Raw genomic sequence first — 18,673 nt, 5'->3', positions numbered from 1 at the left:
GCTGGCCTTTAGAACTACTTGTGTTTTGGGCTTTTTATAACTGATTTTACCCAACCATTGTTACACATGGGTTTAGTGTGGCAATTAAAAATTAAGCTTCATGAAACTTTCAAAACAAAAGCCTTGAATATTTTTACATCATGTAATTGCTCTTTTTGGCTTTATGTGACTGGTTTATCCAAAGCACTGTTACACAATGGGAGAGTGTGGGCATTTAATATGAAGCTTACTGCAAACTTCAAAATAAAAGCCTCAATATGTCCCTGAGGTCAGTGCACCGCCACAGGCGGTGCAATAATATTATTCTGCATTATCTTTTTCTCTCAGGTTACGGAACTGCCTTGCACAGCAAGGCAGTTTATTAGCATTAGCATTTAGCTTAAATGTTATTCAATCAATCAATCAATAGCACATTTCAGCAGCAAGGCATTTCAAAGTGCTTGACATCATTACAAACACAGAAACACAATGCAACATAGAATCAATTATCAAAACTTGACATTAAGTCAAGTTCCATCAATAAATTTGTAATTGATTACATTTCAAATACAATTCTAAACAGGTGGGTTTTCAGTCGAGAATTAAAGAAAGTCAGTGTTTCAGCTGTTTTACAGTTTTCTGGAAGTTTGTTCCAAATTTGTGGTGCATAGATGCTGAAAGCTGCTTCTCCTCGTTTGGTTCTGGTTCTGGGGATGCAGAGCAGACCAGAACCGGAAGATCTGAGAGGTCTGGAAGGTTGATACAACAGCAGATCTTTAATGTATTGTGGTGCTAAGCCATTCAGTGATTTATAAACTAGCAACAGTATTTTAAAGTCTATTCTTTGAGCTACAGGGAGCCAGTGGAGGGACTTTAAAACTGGTGTTATGTGCTCTATCTTCCTGGTTTTAGTGAGAACGCGAGCAGCAGCATTCTGGATTAGCTGCAGCTGTTTGACTGATTTGTTGGACAGACCTGTGAAGACGCTGTTGCAATAATCAATACGACTGAAGATGAACGCATGGATGAGTTTCTCTAGATCTGGCTGAGACATTAGTCCTTTAATCCTGGAAATGTTCTTTAGGTGATAGAAGGCCGACTCTGTAACTGTCTTTATGTGGCTCTGGAGGTTCAGGTCAGAGTCCATCACTACTCCCAGGTTTCGGGCTGATCGCTGGTTCTCAGTTGTAATAACTGAAGCTGTGCATTGACTCTAGATCTATAACTCTAGATCGTTCCTCTTTAGGTCCAAAAATAATAACTTCAGTTTTGTTTCTGTTCAGCTGGAGAAAGTTTTGGCACATCCACACATTTATCTGCTCTAAGCATCTGTTCAGTGATTGGATGGGGTCAAAGGTCACCTGGTGACATCGTAGTGTAGAGCTGTGTGTCATCTGCATAGTTATGGTAGCTAATATTATTTCCTGTTATAACCTGAGCTAGTGGAAGCATATAAATATTGAATAAAAGGGGTCCTAGGATTGAACCTTGGGGTACCCCACATGTGACCTTTGACCTCTTTGATGAGAAGTTTCCAATTGAAACAAAGAAATCCCTGTTCTTTATGTAAGATTCAAACCAGTTAAGCACTGGACCGGAGAGTCCGACCCAACTCTCCAGTCGATTCAGTAATATATCATGGTCAACAGTGTCAAAAGCTGCACTGAGGTCCAACAGAACCAGCATTGTGGTTCTGCCACAGTCCGTATTTATATGGATGTCATTGAACACTTTTACGAGGGCGGTCTCTGTGCTGTGGTGAGCACGAAAACCAGACTGGAAGGAGTCAAAGAGGTTGGTTATAGTTAGGAAGCTAGTTAATTGTTTACACACAGCTTTTTCAATAACTTTGCTGATGAATGGGAGGTCAAAGGTCGGCTTGTAATTCTGCAGTAGTGATTTGTCCAGATTGTTCTTTTTATAAGTGGTTTGATTACTGCTGTTTTCAAAGCCTGGGGGAAGACGCCTGATGAGAGCGATGAGTTTACTATTTGGATCAGATCAGCAGCAATAACAGGCAGGACTTTCTTAAAGAAATGTGTGGGTAAAACATCCAGACAGCAGGAACTGGAGCTTATTTGACTTATAATTTCCTGTAGGGTTTTATAATTAAGTAGTTGAAATTGGGTCATTTTTCCTGTATTTGTTTTGTTTGGGCACAGCATTGGTACTGACTTTATAGTGGATGTACAGATTAATCCTCTGATTTTTTAAATTTTCTCTGAAAAGAAGCTGGAAAACTGGTTGCAGGCGGCAATACATTGAAATTCAGGCGGTAACATCACAGGAGGGTTTGTGATTCTGTCAACTGTTACAAATAAAGCTCGAGCATTGTTAATGTTTTTGTTTATGACATCTGCAAAGAAAGCCTCTCTTGCATGTTTTAGTGTTAAATGATAGTTACGTAGTCTTTCTTTATAGATGTCACAATGAACATGAAGTTGAGTTTTACGCCATTTTCGTTCTGCCCTACGGCAGAGTTGTCTTACAGATCTAATTGTTTGTGCATTTCTCCATGGAGATTTCTTTTTTCCAGACACAACCTTCATTTTAATTGGGGCAATGGAATCAATAATATCTGAGACTTTAGACTGAAAATCATTTACCAACTTATCTACATCATTACAGCTTAAGGGTGAGGAAGAAGAGTAGATTTGATTAAAAGTTTCTGCTGTGTTTTCTGTGAGAGAACGTTTTGTGATGGTTGCTGTTTGTCCAAGTGGGTTAAAAGATAAAGAACTTTCAAAGATAACAGGAAGTGATCCGACAGGCGACATCAGTTACAGAGACATTGGAAATATTCACACCCTTACTGATAACCAGGTCCAGTGTGTGTCCTTGAGTGTGTGTTGCTTGTTTGACATGTTGTGTTAGACCAAAAGTCTCTAAAATATTAGCGAGCTTTTTTGCCCCTCTGTCTTGGGGGTTGTCAACATGAATGTTGAAATCACCGACAATTACTAAACAATCATAATCAATACAAATAAGAGATAGAAGTTCATTCAAGTCAGTAAAGAAATTTTCCACAAAAGTTGGAGTTTTGTATAGAGTTACTGTCAAAGTTCATTTGTGGCCTTTAACCTCAATTCCGAGATACTCAAAAGAGGTGAAGTGACCCAAAGAGATTTTACTACAATTTATGGTATTCTTAAATATTGAAGCCACACCTCCTCCTTTTTTGTGTTTTCTATTCTCACTGAAGAAATTGTAGTTAGGAGGCGCAGATTCAATTAGTACGATTGATTCATTATTATCATTCAACCATGTTTCTGTCAGAAACATAACATCGATATTATGCTCAGTGATTAAATCATTAATTAATAGAGCTTTAGCACAGAGAGATCTGGTATTTAAAAGAGCTAGTTTAAGTGACTTGCAGGCCAAGAAATCTTCAGTCTGAGGTTTGAATTAAAACAGCTGTATTTTATGTTTCTGTTTCTTGTAAATTTTCTTGTAGTGATCCGGACAGGTAATGTCCTGTTTTGCAGTGCCGGGGGGCCAGACACATTCTGGAGTAAGAAGGATTTAAAGATAAAGTCTGGATCCTGGCCTCAGACCTCAGAAACGCAGAGTGATGGATCCTCTGGGACGTTAGAGTCAGGTGGCTTAAATGAAGTGAGGTCTGCTACGTGAGCGCTAAGGAGAGACGTCCCAAGAAAAACCTGTTGATTCATTCCATCTGTAAATTTAAGAAACTCCGGTCCAGAAGACATTTCTTCATGTGTATCTTGTGAATCCTGTGAATGAGTGGGTGAGCAGAGAGGGAGGGGGGGAAGGAGGAAGGGAACCAGTCGCTCCGTCTCCAGTCGATGTTATATCAGCTCGTTTTGGAACTTGTTGATCCTGATAAGCGGAGGGTTCCATCCTAGTCAGACATCCTTGAGCCTGTTCTTCTGAAGCGATGATCAAATTGCTGTCCTTGTTGATAAAATGAAAAAGATTTGCAGTGAGTAGCTTTATCCCATGTTTATTAAGATTGCGTCAGCCTCTTCCGAAAAGGTGAAAGTGCTGCCAATAGTTAATGTTTGGTTTTAGGTAGAAATGCTACTATGTGATCTGGCAAAATGGAGCCATAAAATCACCTAATTTAGACAAAAACGTGTCCAATACTTGCAGGCTCATGGCTAATTGTTCTGGTTCTGATGGCTTGTTTCTGACCCAGTAGAGTAATTCAGCAGAACACAGGGAGGAGGCAGAGGAAATCCATTTGTTCTCTCAGATTATCTCATGTTAGGACATAGAGAAAGTTACATTAAAACTTTTTTAAAGTTTCCTGCTCAGTACCGCGTAGCGATGGTCCAACAAAGAATTATTGTGATGATTAATCAGGTTAAAAATTGGCTCATTCTGAAGATTTTTAACCATTTTCACCTTTTTTATACAGTTTTATACATTAAAAGATACAAAAATAAACAGATAATTAAATCACTTGTTAGAATATATTTACAAAGTTTTTCCATCTATTTTTAAACTTTCTAACTTCTTTTCTGCAGTTCCAGGGTGAGTCTTTCTTCATGACTCTTTAAGGAATGAGAAGCTCAGCTCAATGTTTTTATCCAACCTTGTTATTAATCAGTGAAATAAGTTGGAGGAGAGACGTTTGGTTCCTGTTGCAGCTCAGTGTTAATCTGGTTAATCTGAGAGATGAGCTCCAGTCTAACACTGCAGTGAGGATTAAAACCGGCCAGACAAGGTGAGGGACGGAGGAGAGGTCACCATCAGGAAGTTTGAACCTCTGCAACAAACTGCATTTTAATCACAACCAGCTGCTGATTTTACTGGGTTTTGCTTTTTCCACTTAAATCCTTTATTTTCCGGTTTGGGTTGAATCAGGTGTGGCCCACGTTGGCGCTGTGGCGGGTCATATCCATGTTGGTTTATTCACTAAAAACAGGTTTACTTTTTGTTATCAGATTTAAATGTAAAATATAGCAGAGATGCAGCGATCAGACCTTTTCTGTCCAACACTGATCTCCAGTTTTCATTCTGCTCTGATCTTCCAGTTCCTGGGATTTTTCCTCCAAAGAGAAAAATGTTCTGCAGGTTCTGAGTTTCAGGTAGAAGTTCTGAATGAAACAGAAAATATGAAGATTTTCCCCACTTTAGGCTTCAAAGCATTGACCTCTGACCTTCATGGGATGGGAATGTTTTACTTTAAATCAGGACTTTCTGAAAAGTTTGACTGGAAACAAACAGAAAAACATGAGGATCCTGCAATAATCCTGGAATAATCCCAGCTTCCATCTTTAAAGGACTGGAAGAAGAAAAAGTTTCCAAGGACTCAATCAGAATTGTTTCACCAAGAAATAGATTGTAGAGACTGAACTATCTGTTCAACAGTGAGAGAGTTTCTCTGACAGGAGGAAAATCTTTAGACTCTTTAGACTCAACTCAGCACAGAAACACTGAAGAGGAACCAGAACTGAACCAGAACCCAAATCCAAGAATCAGAGGTTCAGTGAATGTGGTGTTGAAGGTGTGGAGGAGGATCAGTGAGTCAGAGGAAACTGTGTAGAAGGACAGAATGCCAGCAGGACAGTCCACATACACTGCTACTCTGTTAGAGTCAGAGGAGGAGGAGAGACGAGTTTGTCTGTTATTGTGCCAGACACAGTAACCATAACGATCAGAGCATCTCAGACTCCAGGAATGATCATTCAATCCAAACACACAGTCTGTACTGTCTCCTTTCCTCCTGATTCTTCTGTAACTCACTGATATATCAACATATCCTCTCCACTCGACCTCCCAGTAACAGCGACCAGTCAGACCAGTTCTACACAGCAGCTGAGGCCAGTTATCAAATCTGTCTGGATGATCAGGATATGACTGAAGCTCCTCCTCCCATGTCACCTTCCTGTTATCTTCAGACAGTTTGAGTTTTCTGTTCACTGTGTTTGTGTCGATGGTGAGTTGACAGGAATCTGATGGAGAGAACAAACACAATCCAGCTGCAGTTATTGATCATTTATTGACACTTTGATGATGACTCCTGAATGAGTGATGTGACAGTTTGAAGATGGTTGAATGTGAGCTGCTTTGTTGTCATGAATCAGATGAAAAACACACTTACACTTCCTCAGACCTGGTGTCAAGAATGGGACTCCAGCAGGCTCCACCCTGAAAGGAGGAGGGGGGTCAGACCATCAGTCTCTTTCAGCAGCAAACATGGACATTACATGTCTCTCAGACACACATTGTCCTCCACTGAGACAGGAACAGTCCAACATTTGGATTGCAAACTGCAGTGGATGTAGGAAGGACAGTTGGTGCTGCTGCAGCACAACTCATTTCTCCAAATACAGGAAAAGCTCCAACAGAGAGGAGAAAGGAAATCCCTCAGTAACAACCTGAAGAAACTCACTGAAGCCTAAAAGGACATCAGGAAACTAAGGAAACATTTCTGGAAGCTCAACCTGATTTAATAATCAGCATTAAAATACAATCAATCTAAACTCTGACACAACACCTGGATACCTGTTCCATCCACACTCCCACACACAGATGAAGGAATGAAACACTAAACAGCCCTGCTGCTGAAAACCTGCTGTGGCCTCACTGTAATATCCAGAAATACAAACATTAAAAAGGAGAAGCTGCATCACATTCAACAAAGAGTTCAACAAGAATCAAAGATTTGATCTCTGAGCTCAGACTCACAAACCAGGGAGAGGCTTCCATCATCACACACCTCTGACAAACACCTCCAACCTTTCAGCACTTCCTCTACCAACCAACACCACCAGGTGGCGCTGCTGCACACATTTACAATGAGACCAAGAAGAAGAAGCAGCATCCTGAATCCAGCAGCTGCAGTAATGGCTTGTGAAAGTGTCCAAGGAGCATCTGGAACCAGAACCAGCAGATCCAACAGTCCAGAGAGTCTTTGTTTGCATCTTTCCTCTCAGATTTCCAAGCTGCTCTGAGAGGGAAATGACATCATCATCCTACTGATGATGTCACGCTCTGATGTCACTGATCAGGAGCTGCTGGACTTGTACATTTCCAGCATGGAGGACAGAGAAGTACAAATAAACAGACTAAAATGTTCTCTAGTAAAAGAACCACATTAACATTTTTACTTGAGTAAAAGTAAGAAAGTACTGACTTTTCTAAATACTTAAAGTATTAAAAGTAAAAGTACTTGCTGAATGTATTACCTAATGGCTAATACAATATCATTAAGTGTACCGATCATATTTAATATTAGTACATCAGTAATGAGCCATTTAATGATCAATGCTGCAGATAAATCATGTTTTATTGTTTTTACTCTCTGTGACAGTTTAGATTTAGATTTGTGATTCTATGCATCAGAATTTCAGGATGACCTGCGTCTCTCTAGCAGTTCTTAACTACAGTCATTTTCAATAAATTAGAATATTTATGAAAAGTATTTCAGTAACTCGGCTCATAAGTTAAACACATCATACAGATTAATTCCCCACAAACTGTTTTAAAGCTTTTATTTGTTAATGATGATGATTTGTTGCTTACAGTTAATGCTTACATTAACTGTAAGCAACAGTTAATGTAAGCATTAACTGTTGCTTACATTATGATTAAATTACAGACCAATAAAAACAATTAATGCAGAAATGTGGGTCTAATGAAAAATATGTTTAATATCTGCTTAAGTTGTTTTAAAACCTGACAAACGAGCCTCATGGGAACCAATATTCTAATTTATTGAATATGACTGTAAATGTAAATATGAGATGGAGATTATTCACATTAATTCAGTAACCAGGATGTGGAGGAGTTTAACGTTACTGGGACATTCATGGCAGGAGACGCTGCGCTCCATGCGCCCCGACCGCAGTAATCAATGTTACTGCCAGTTCAGCTGCTTACAACTATTTAATTGTTTTATTTATTGCAGTCGATTTAAACTAGAAGTTTGGTAAGATTACATAAAACTTCTCTAACCTAAATCAATTTAACACCCAAAACTCAGACAGCGTTTAGCAGCTTAACTTTCCTCGATATGTTTTTCAGATTTGATGGTGAATTTTTGAAAGCTAGCAGTTCATGATATCAGGGAGGCAAAGGCGGCACCAGAATCATTGATTACTTTCAAACTAACCAACAAATCAAAAAGCGCAAAGCGACTTGGATGTAACTTGTAACGCAACGCTTTATAGAAATGTAGTGAAGTAGAAAGTACAGATACTGTAAAATGTAGTGGAGTAAAAGTTCCCACCATTAAATCTACTTACGTACAGAAACATGAAAAATGTCCTTAAGTTCAGTAACAAAGTTCTTGTCCCAACAACCAGGATCAGGTGAAGGACCTCTGCAGTCCCATGATGCTTCCTCTCCCTCTTCTAAACCATCTGATGGGCTGATATCATCCCTCTACTTTATCAATAAAATGTTTTTCTTTCTCTTATTACGATTCCATTATTTATCCTACATGTGACGTCAGAGCTGTGGATCTGGAATCTGATTGGTCGGATGGATATTTCCCTGGTTTTCCAACATGAAGGGTCTCTGCCTTTTTCCAAGACGTTGGGAATTTTTCCCAAACTTTATTGAACAATCCCAAAAGCTTTCCCAACTACTGAAAACCTAAACACATTAGTCTTTTCTTGGATCTGTCTTAAAGGTCTTATTATTGTTTTTTCATTTCTACCACAGTCAACAGAGCACAATTCTACTTTTTCACCATCATTCACTGCAATTCTTCATTTCCTCTGGAAAACAAGGGATTTCCATTCTCTCCTGATTCCTTTCATTCTTTGGATCATTTTCCAGATGTCGCCCCCTGGTGGAGATCAAACTACTACATGGATGAAACTGTTAAAATTCTCACTTTCTTTCTTTGCCTCATGAATAGTTTTCTTCACTTTTTATGTCATTTATATTTTCTAAATCCTGAAAGTTGTGAGTTTTGTTTAAAATCTAAAGTTCTTTATTTTTCTCTCCCATAACTTTTAAACATCCATCTGACCAACATGGAGTTACTTTTCTTCTCATCTTTGCTTCTTGGGGCTGATTGGTCTGGAGCTCCATCAAATATTGTTTTAAAGTCCTTTCTGTCATCAGTAGATCATCATGGAAATCTAACTGAACTTCTTTTATTCATTTAGTCAGAGTCCCTATTAAACTATTAAACCCATCCCACTCTTTAATTTTCCTTGTGAGCCGTTCTTAGTCTGGAGAATATTCCAGAAACCTGGGTAATGATCTCTGCCTCCAGATGAGGCGTCTAAATATTTAATTATCAAATTAAACATTCAGCTTCAAACTAAATGTTTCCCAGCAGACTGACTAAAGACATTTCTCCCTCTTCCTCCTCTATCAGACCTTCGCTGCTCCTGCAGCAGGTTCCTCCATACCTGAGAGCTTCCAGTCTCCAGTGTGGATCCTTCAGTCCAGCCGACAGCAGCTTCACTCCTGAGTCTCCTGGATGATTGTAGCTCAGGTCCAACTCTTTCAGATGGGAGGGGTTGGAGGTCAGAGCTGAGGCCAGAGAAGCACAGCCTTCCTCTGAGACCAAACAGCCTGATAAGCTGCAGACACACAATTCATCACATGATGAGAACATTGAGGTAGAACCCAAGGTCTGACCTGATGGATGGATGGATGGAATAAATCAGTTATGTTACTTATTTAATAATAAATAAGAAAGTCAAGCAACTGCTGGGATCTGTAATAATGTTTCTTTTTGCTCCTAAGATGCAGCAATTTGTCAAGTGCCCAGAGTTACCTGAGAGTTTCCAGGTTGCAGTTTGGACTCTTCAGTCCAGCAGAGAGAAGCTTCACTCCTGAATCCTGCAGGTTGTTGTTACTCAGGTCCAGTTCTCTGAGACTGGAGGACTGGGAGCTGAGAACTGAGGACAGAGCTTCACAGCTTCTCTCTGAGAGGTTACAGCCACTCAGTCTGAGGAGACAGAGAGAAAAATATGTTATTAAACAATTCCTCAAAATGTGTCTTTTTCCTGTCAACAATGTTCCTCTTTACTGATTTAAGGGACTGTTTTATATATAATTATGTTGCCTTTTGTTGTGAACAGGTTCAGTCTATAGATGGGCCTCCAGCCATGAAGGACTGAACTCAAGGCAACAAGGAGGCTGGCAAGAGAAATATTAAATTCCTCTATGAACTAAATTAATCCCATGTCAGTTTTAACAGAAAGAGTCCAATGAAGCCTGAGAATCAAGGCTGGGCTGAAGAACAGCATCAGGCTTAGTTTGAGGATCAGCATCAGAGCTGGTTTGAGGGAAAACACCAGCTTGAATCAAAGCAGAGCAAATCTGGAATTTCATCTTAACATTTTTTAACTGTTGGATACAGAGATGGAAAACTGAGCAGCAAATAACACAAACTATTTTTGAACAACAATCAAATTGTTCAATAAAAGGATTGTATAAAAAACTCCTTTTTTGTTTGAAAAAAAAATTACGATGAAACTAAAGTGGGAAAAATAGAAACAAATAGAAACAGAAATGCTCCTAAATCAATCCAAAAACAAGCTCATTATCTTCCTGTCATTGAAACATTTAAACTTAAAATAATCTGTATTTGATCTCAGCCATGTCTCTTTTATACCAGTAATATCTGGTTTATGATGTCATTTATCAGCATATTTTAAATTCCTGTCCATCAGTAATTTGGTTTCTTGTATTTTCTAACCTCTCTCCAACCTCTTGGTTCCACATGGAGCTATATTTGACCCCCTGCTGCTCTGACTACCATGTCATTGTGGTTCCAGTAGATGGGTCGGTTTCCCAGGTTCATACAGTACCATGTGGAAAATGGTGCAATATGGTAATAGGCTGTTCTTTGCAAAGTTACACAGTCAAAATTAACAGAAATAATTTTAGTTATTCAACTGTTATAACAGACAAAAGGATGTTCAGAATATCAAGTTATATTTTCACCATGTTATTCATTCACCTATAAATCCCATCGTTCCAAACTAAATATTTAATTATCAAACTGAATATTTAAATTTAAACTAAATGTTTCCCAGCAGACTGACTAAAGACATTTCTCCCTCTTCCTCCTCTATCAGACCTTCTCTGCTCCTGCAGCAGGTTCCTCCATACCTGACAGCTTCCAGTTTTGTAGGTAATAAATATAAACATTAGCCACATGTCTAACAACTGCTGGGAGGAAAGATCATTTTGTACTTAGAATGCAGCAATCAGTCAAGTTTCCACAGTTACACTATCAGTTGAAACGTGACGCCCATCATTCTAAATAACCTCTCATCTTGGTTCTTTACGCCTGGAATTAATGAAAACCAGCAACATTTATATGTTGTGATGTAGCATGGTTAGCCACGTCTCAGTCAGACATTGATTATTATTATTATTATGTATTATTGAAATAACATTTACATCATATGTGAGAGCAGCTAATGGACAGAAATTTGGTATCACTTGGATTGAGAACATTTTACCTGAGAGTTTCCAGGTTGCAGTTTGGACTCTTCAGTCCAGCAGAGAGAAGCTTCACTCCTGAATCCTGCAGGTTGTTGTTACTCAGGTCCAGTTCTCTGAGACTGGAGGACTGGGAGCTGAGAACTGAGGACAGAGCTTCACAGCTTCTCTCTGAGAGGTTACAGTCACTCAGTCTGAGGAGACAGAGAAAAAATCTGTTATTAAACTATTCTTCAAAATGTGTCTTTTTTTCCAGTCAACAATGTTCCTCTTTACTGATTTAAGGGACTGTTTTATATATAATTATGTTGCCTTTTGTTGTGAACTGCTTCAGTCTATAGATGGGCCTCCAGCCATGAAGGACTGAACTCAAGGCAACAAGGAGGCTGGCAAGAGAAATATTAAATTCCTCTATGAACTAAATTAATCCCATGTCAGTTTTAACAGAAAGAGTCCAATGAAGCCTGAGAATCAAGGCTGGGCTGAAGAACAGCATCAGGCTTAGTTTGAGGATCAGCATCAGAGCTGGTTAGAGGGAAAACACCAGCTTGAATCAAAGCAGAGCAAATCTGGAATTTCATCTTTCCATTTTTTAACTGTTGGATACAGAGATGGAAAACTGAGCAGCAACTGACAAAAAATATTATTTTGAACAAAAATCAAATTGCTCAATAAAAGAATTGTATAAAAATCTCCTCCAAACTAAACTCATGTTGTTTGATAAAAAAAAAAGAAAACTAATGTAGGGGGCAAAAAAAACCCAAAACACAAAAATGATCCTAAACACAATCCAGAAAGAAGCACCAGCCAATGATAAATGTAGGGAAATTTACCTAGAACTCTTTTATTTGAATTACAAAGTTCTGAAAACACCCCACCAACCTGACACTAAAGGTTACTAAACACATAGAAAACACACTTTCAGAAGTCACCACAATTAAAACTGCATTCATAAATATCACAACATTGAACGGCCCTCCAAATATGTTTTAAACATTTTGTTGGAATAGGATGGGCCACCAATATGTTACGATCCTCATGTCATCACACAGAACTCACAAAATACAAAGTCCAGACCAGATGATGTTTTTAACAAAGAGGTTTTATTAAACCCAAGTCTGGACACAAAGTGGTTCTGGCAGTCTTGGTAAAATAAAAGAGTGAGAGAACGAACAAATAAGGTAATGATCTCTGCCTCCAGATGAGGCGTCTAAATATTTAATTATCAAATTAAACATTCAGTTTCAAACTAAATGTTTCCCAGCAGACTGACTAAAGACATTTCTCCCTCTTCCTCCTCTATCAGACCTTCTCTGCTCCTGCAGCAGGTTCCTCCATACCTGAGAGCTTCCAGTCTCCAGTGTGGATCCTTCAGTCCAGCCGACAGCAGCTTCACTCCTGAGTCTCCTGGATGATTGTAGCTCAGGTCCAACTCTTTCAGATGGGAGGGGTTGGAGGTCAGAGCTGAGGTCAGAGAAGCACAGCCTTCCTCTGAGACCAAACAGCCTGATAAGCTGCAGACACACAATTCATCACATGATGAGAACATGAGAACATTGAGGTAGAACCCAAGGTCTGAACTGATCATTTTCACAAGAGGAAAAAAGTCAATAAATTAAATTGTCACTAAAATGAAATAGTAATAACACTCTAATTTCATTAAATAAGTAATAAAAATCAACTTTTGTCACTTATAGAACGGATCAGAATAGAAACATCCTTCATTTTTCCACAGCAGGAAGTTCAGGTTTACCAGCAACAAGTTTAAGGTAAATGGAAAAATAAAACATTGAAGAAAAGATAAAAATAAAAAATAACAGGAGGCTGTAGAGTAAGGACACATTTACAATAGAGGAATAATAATGTTGTACATTTAATAAAAACAGTATAATCAGTTTGAAAAAATGTGCAGCTGAGTAGAGCAATTTATAATCATATGTAAGAGTTTTTGGGAGCAGTTCTGGTTAGAAAGTCTAACAACTCCTGGGAGGAAGGATCTGCAATAATGCTCTTTTTTTCTTACAAAGCTGGATTGCAAGAGTCTTTGTTGCTCTGATCGTTTCACTGGCCTGGTGGAGCAGATTTATTTCTATAGATAGGTTTATAGTTGATGCATTTAAAACCAGGAGAGTGGACCAATCACACAGCTGGTGCCTCTACATGTTGCCTCGTGCTGCCACTGCTTGATCTCTGAAGCCTGGATCACCTGCACCTCTTTTCACTCAAACTGGACACAGGCTGACCTGTATGGACATGGGCGTAAATCCCAGGTGGGTCAGGGGGTCCGGACCCCCACAATCTCGGAATTGTCCCCCCAAATAAATCATGAAAGAAACCTTTGTATTTCAACAATATCAATATAAAATGTAATAGAAACAAAGAACAAAGTCAATCTGCCATTCATCTAAGAAAAGAACAAGAATTAACTTTAAGGAACCCCCCCACCATTCTTAGAACAATGGTTCAGTCCAAAGTGTAGGAGGAGCAACAGCAGCTGAACGGCACAGGCTCCATTAGAGCCGCTGAAGTGAGGAGCTAGCTATTAGCTGTGGCTCTGCAGCACAAACAAAAAACCCTCCAGTAAGTAAATACTTAAAGTAAAAGACATGTAACACATTTTATTTACTTTCACTGCTTAAGAGGAAGAAACACACTAAGAAAAATCAGACCGCAGTTTGTTCATTTCATTACTTCAGCTGAATCATGATAAACTGCATTATTATGCCTTAAATCAAAAGTAGCAAAACTGGCTACATTGCTTTCATAGACTTAGTTCCTTTTTCTGTCGAATGTTGATAATATTTCAATTATGTTTAACTCTTTGACTTTTACTTTAATAAGAAGAGTTTGAAACTGGAGTGGCTGAGTGTTACCACTAGCCGACAGCTCTGTATGTGAGCCGAGAGCAGAGGGGCTATTGAAGCTGATAGTAACACAAAATAAAGTATGTCTTTATTTCTTATCATCTTCAATGTAGAGCCTTTAAAACCACAAAATAAATTCAGAAATTTTTTTCTAGAAAACTCTGGTGCTCATTAAGTTTAAGTTATGATGTTTCCCAAATATTCAATTTCTACATACTGATAGGTTCTCAGTTGTCCAGGACATGAAAAAACCCACTTGTTGCACATCCTATCACAGTTCCACTCTGGATTTCACTGAGTTCCTGAGAGCAACACATTCTTTCACAAATGTTTGTAAAAACAGTCTACATTCCTAGGTGCTTACTTTCATACACCTGTGGCCATGGAAGTTATTGGAACACCTGATTCTGATCATTTAAATGGGTGGTCAAATACTTTTTTCAATCTCTGCTAGCAGCTAGTGGATAGAAATAACTAGCATCGAGAACATTTTACCTGAGAGTTTCCAGGTTGCAGTTTGGACTCTTCAGTCCAGCAGAGAGAAGCTTCACTCCTGAATCCTGCAGGTTGTTGTTACTCAGGTCCAGTTCTCTGAGACTGGAGGACTGGGAGCTGAGAACTGAGGACAGAGCTTCACAGCTTCTCTCTGAGAGGTTACAGCCACTCAGTCTGAGGAGACAGGGAGAAAAACCTGTTATTAAACAATTCCTCAAAATTTATGTTCTTTCAAATCAACAATGTTTTTATTGGACAGACAAGGAACTATCTTATTTTACACAACCTTTGCATTTGATGGGTTAGGGTTAGGGTTCATTCTATAGTTGGACCTCCAGCCTCAAAGGACTGAACTACAGATAACAAGGAGGTTGGAAATAGCATTATAAATTTTCACAATTAACTATATTAATCCAATTTTAATTTTAACAGTGGAGAAGTTTTGCTGCTTTAATATGTAACACTATGTCCAGCTGCTGAAGGAAGTCTGTTTCGTTTTAGAGCAACACCCCCAATGAAGAGACAATGCACCAATATATAAACTGAAACATGAATATTTTCCTCATAATTAGCAGATTCCTATCTATAAAAAATACAGTAACAATCTGTGTCCTTACAGAGCTTTGTTGGAGGCTTTAACCACTGGCAGCAGCCTCAGAAGAACCTCCTCTGAAGCAGAGTATTTCTTCAGGTCAAACACATCCAGATCTTTTCCTGATGACACTAAGATGAAACCCAGAGCTGACCACTGAGAAGGAGACAGTTTATCTGTGGAGAGACTTCCTGAACTCAGAGACTGTTGGATCTCCTCCACTAGAGAACGATCATTCAGTTCATTCAGACAGTGGAACAGATTGATGCTTTTCTCTGCAGACACATTCTCATTGATCTTCTCCTTGATGTACTGAACTGTTTTCTGATTGGTCTGTGAGCTACTTCCTGTCTCTGTCAGCAGACCTTGTAGGAGTCTCTCGTTGGTCTGCAGTGAAAGTCCCAGGAGGAAGCGGAGGAACAAGTCCAAGTGTCCATTTGGACTCTGTAAGGCCTGGTTAACAGCTCTCTGATGGAGAGACTTTAGGTGAGATTTATTACGTAATGAAGATTTCTTAGATCTTTGTGTTTCTTTCATCACGTCAGAACCAGAGTTGATAAAGGTCAGATGAACATGAAGAGCAGCCAGAAACTCCTGAAAGCTCAGATGGACGAAGCAGAACACCATGTCCTGGTACAGACCTCTCTCCTCTTTAAAGATCTGTGTGAACACTCCTGAGTACACTGAGGCTGCTCTGATATCGATGCCACACTCTGTCAGGTCTGATTCATAGAAGATCAGGTTTCCTTTCTGCAACTGATCAAAAGCCAGTTTTCCCAGAGACTCAATCATCTTCCTGCTCTCTGGACTCCAGTGTGGATCTGTTTCAGCTCCTCCATCATACTTGACCTTCTTCACTTTGGTCTGAACCACCAGGAAGTGGATGTACATCTCAGTCAGGGTTCTGGGCAGCTCTCCTCCCTCTCTGGTCTCCAACACATCCTCCAGAACTGTAGCACTGATCCAGCAGAAGACTGGGATATGGCACATGATGTGGAGGCTTCGTGATGTCTTCATGTGGGAGATGATTATGTTGGCCTGCTGCTTATCTCTGAATCTCTTCCTGAAGTACTCCTCCTTCTGTGGGTCATTGAAACCTCTGACCTCTGTTACCATGCCAACACACTGAGGAGGGATCTGATTGGCTGCTGCAGGTCGTGTGGTTATCCAGAGGAGAGCAGAGGGAAGCAGTTTCCCCCTGATGAGGTTTGTCAGCAGAACGTCCACTGAGGTGGACTCTGTAGCATCAGTCAGGATCTCCTGGTTGTGGAAGTCCAGAGGAAGTCGACTCTCATCCAGACCATCAATGATGAACAGAACCTGAAAGTGTTCAAAGCTGCAGATTTCTTTGGTTTCAGTAAAGAAATAATGAACAAGTTCCACCAAGCTGAACTTTTTCTCCTTCAGCACATTCAGCTCTCTGAAGGTGAATGGAAATATGAACTGGATGTTCTGGTGGGCTTTGTCTTCAGCCCAGTCCAGAGTGAACTTCTGTGTTAGGACTGTTTTCCCAATGCCAGCCACTCCCTTTGTCATCACTGTTCTGATTGGTTGATCTCTTCCAGGTGGGACTTTAAAGATGTCTTCTTGTCTGATTGTTGTTTCTGGTCTGTGTGGTTTCCTGGATGCTGTTTCAATCTGTCTGACCTCATGTTCATCATTGACCTCTCCAGTCCCTCCCTCTGTGATGTAGAGCTCTGTGTAGATCTGGTTCAGAAGGGTTGGACTTCCTGCCTTAGCAATCCCCTCAAACACAGACTGGAACTTCTTCTTCAGACCAGATTTAAGTTTATGTTGACAAACTGCAGCAAAATGTCCTAAATTAACACAATAACAAAAATCAGATATGAAAAATATCATCTTTTGAATTTGACTTCTGAAGATGTTTTGCATAAATGTGATTCCATCTCTTCAAATTTTAGTAAATGTATAATTTATCTATCATTTCAAATCTTTGAAGAAATGCTCTTACTGCTCTCCAGATGGTCAGCCAGCTCCTCCTGCTTCATCCTCCGCAGAAAGTTCAGTGTGATCTTCATCACTGCCTCTCTGCTGCTCCTCCTCTGTACTTCATCATCACCTTCCAACACCTCATCATCATCTCTCTGACTCTCTGAGCATTCTGGATAATCTGGACTCAGAATCTTATGGATCTTCTTCAGCTCGTTCTTCAGAAAAGTGACAATGTTGTCCTGCAGCGTCTGGAATAGAATAATAGATGAAGGAAACATCAGACTGAAATCAAGGAGCCAAACACCAGATGGATGTTTGACAGACTGACAGTCCTCTGGTCTACAAAGTGCAGCATGGAGATGACTGAACAGAACGCTTGGAAAAGTTGTTGTTCATGTACAGACCATAAATATGGAGTCCAGCTGTGTTTGATGCTGCTGGGCAGACAGACAACTGGGGACCTCTGAGCTCTGCTGGTCCACTCTGTGGAGGAACCAGGAACAATTAGGAAGTCAGGAAATATTAATTCATCAGTATTCAGAGATGGAATCACCAAGAGTTTGACAATAAAATTCCATAAAGCAGAAAAACTGAGCATCACATAAAAATAATACAAAGAAGTTAGGAGGAAGATTAACTGCAAGAATGGAGACCAGTAACACCAGAAACACCCAGTAGACATTTCAAAAAGTTGGTGCTGAAAGTGGACTTAGTGTTGAGCTCTGACATGGAGAAGAACCAGGAATCATTTCCACTCTGACCATCCAAGGAGGATCTGATGGAGCTTCAATCAGAACCAGATGGTCCGTTAGAGACACTGAAGCCCACTGCTCAATCACATCTACAAGATAATTTATTTAGTTTAACTGCATCATATTGGATGATGTTTGAAACACGGAGATGTAATTATAATCATGGAATTAATTAATGGTAACTTTTTGTGTTAATGTTAATATTGTACAAAATAAATGAATAAATTTGTTTTGAAAAAAATAAGTTGATGCAAAACAGAATAAAATGTAATTAAATGTTTGTTATTCAAAGGTCGTGTCAACATAATAGTTGATGGAATTGTGTCCTGGTTTAAAAGTGAGTTTATTCTGGTTAATTTTTTCCGGGATTCATCAGCAATAATTGCTTATGTATGGTGTCAATAACTGGCCAGTAGGGGGCAGTGTCATTACCTGAATGATGGTTAAATTGATCTCAGGGAAACATCAGATCGAATTTTAAGACTACTGTGAACGAGATGGACGTGTAGAACCTCTGGGTAAAGATTGTTGATCTAAATGGACCTGATTAATACTCAAGTTATTTAAATAATTTTTGCAGTAGCAACAATTCATTTGGACTTTACTGTCTCCATGGTATCATGTTATTATGGAGACATCAATGTTAT

At 39.4% G+C, this 18,673-nt stretch overlaps 1 pseudogene; it reads right to left on the bottom strand.

Moving 5' to 3' along the window:
* Positions 1-5,845: 5,845 nt before the first annotated feature.
* The window catches only part of LOC116724903 (NACHT, LRR and PYD domains-containing protein 3-like), a 139,601-nt pseudogene continuing 126,773 nt past the window's right edge, over positions 5,846-18,673 (bottom strand).

Source organism: Xiphophorus hellerii, chromosome 8 (genome assembly GCF_003331165.1).
Source record: "Xiphophorus hellerii strain 12219 chromosome 8, Xiphophorus_hellerii-4.1, whole genome shotgun sequence".
Lineage (NCBI taxonomy): Eukaryota > Metazoa > Chordata > Actinopteri > Cyprinodontiformes > Poeciliidae > Xiphophorus > Xiphophorus hellerii.
The sequence above is the reverse complement of the archived record's forward strand: the minus strand, read 5'-3'. Positions and strand labels throughout refer to the sequence as shown.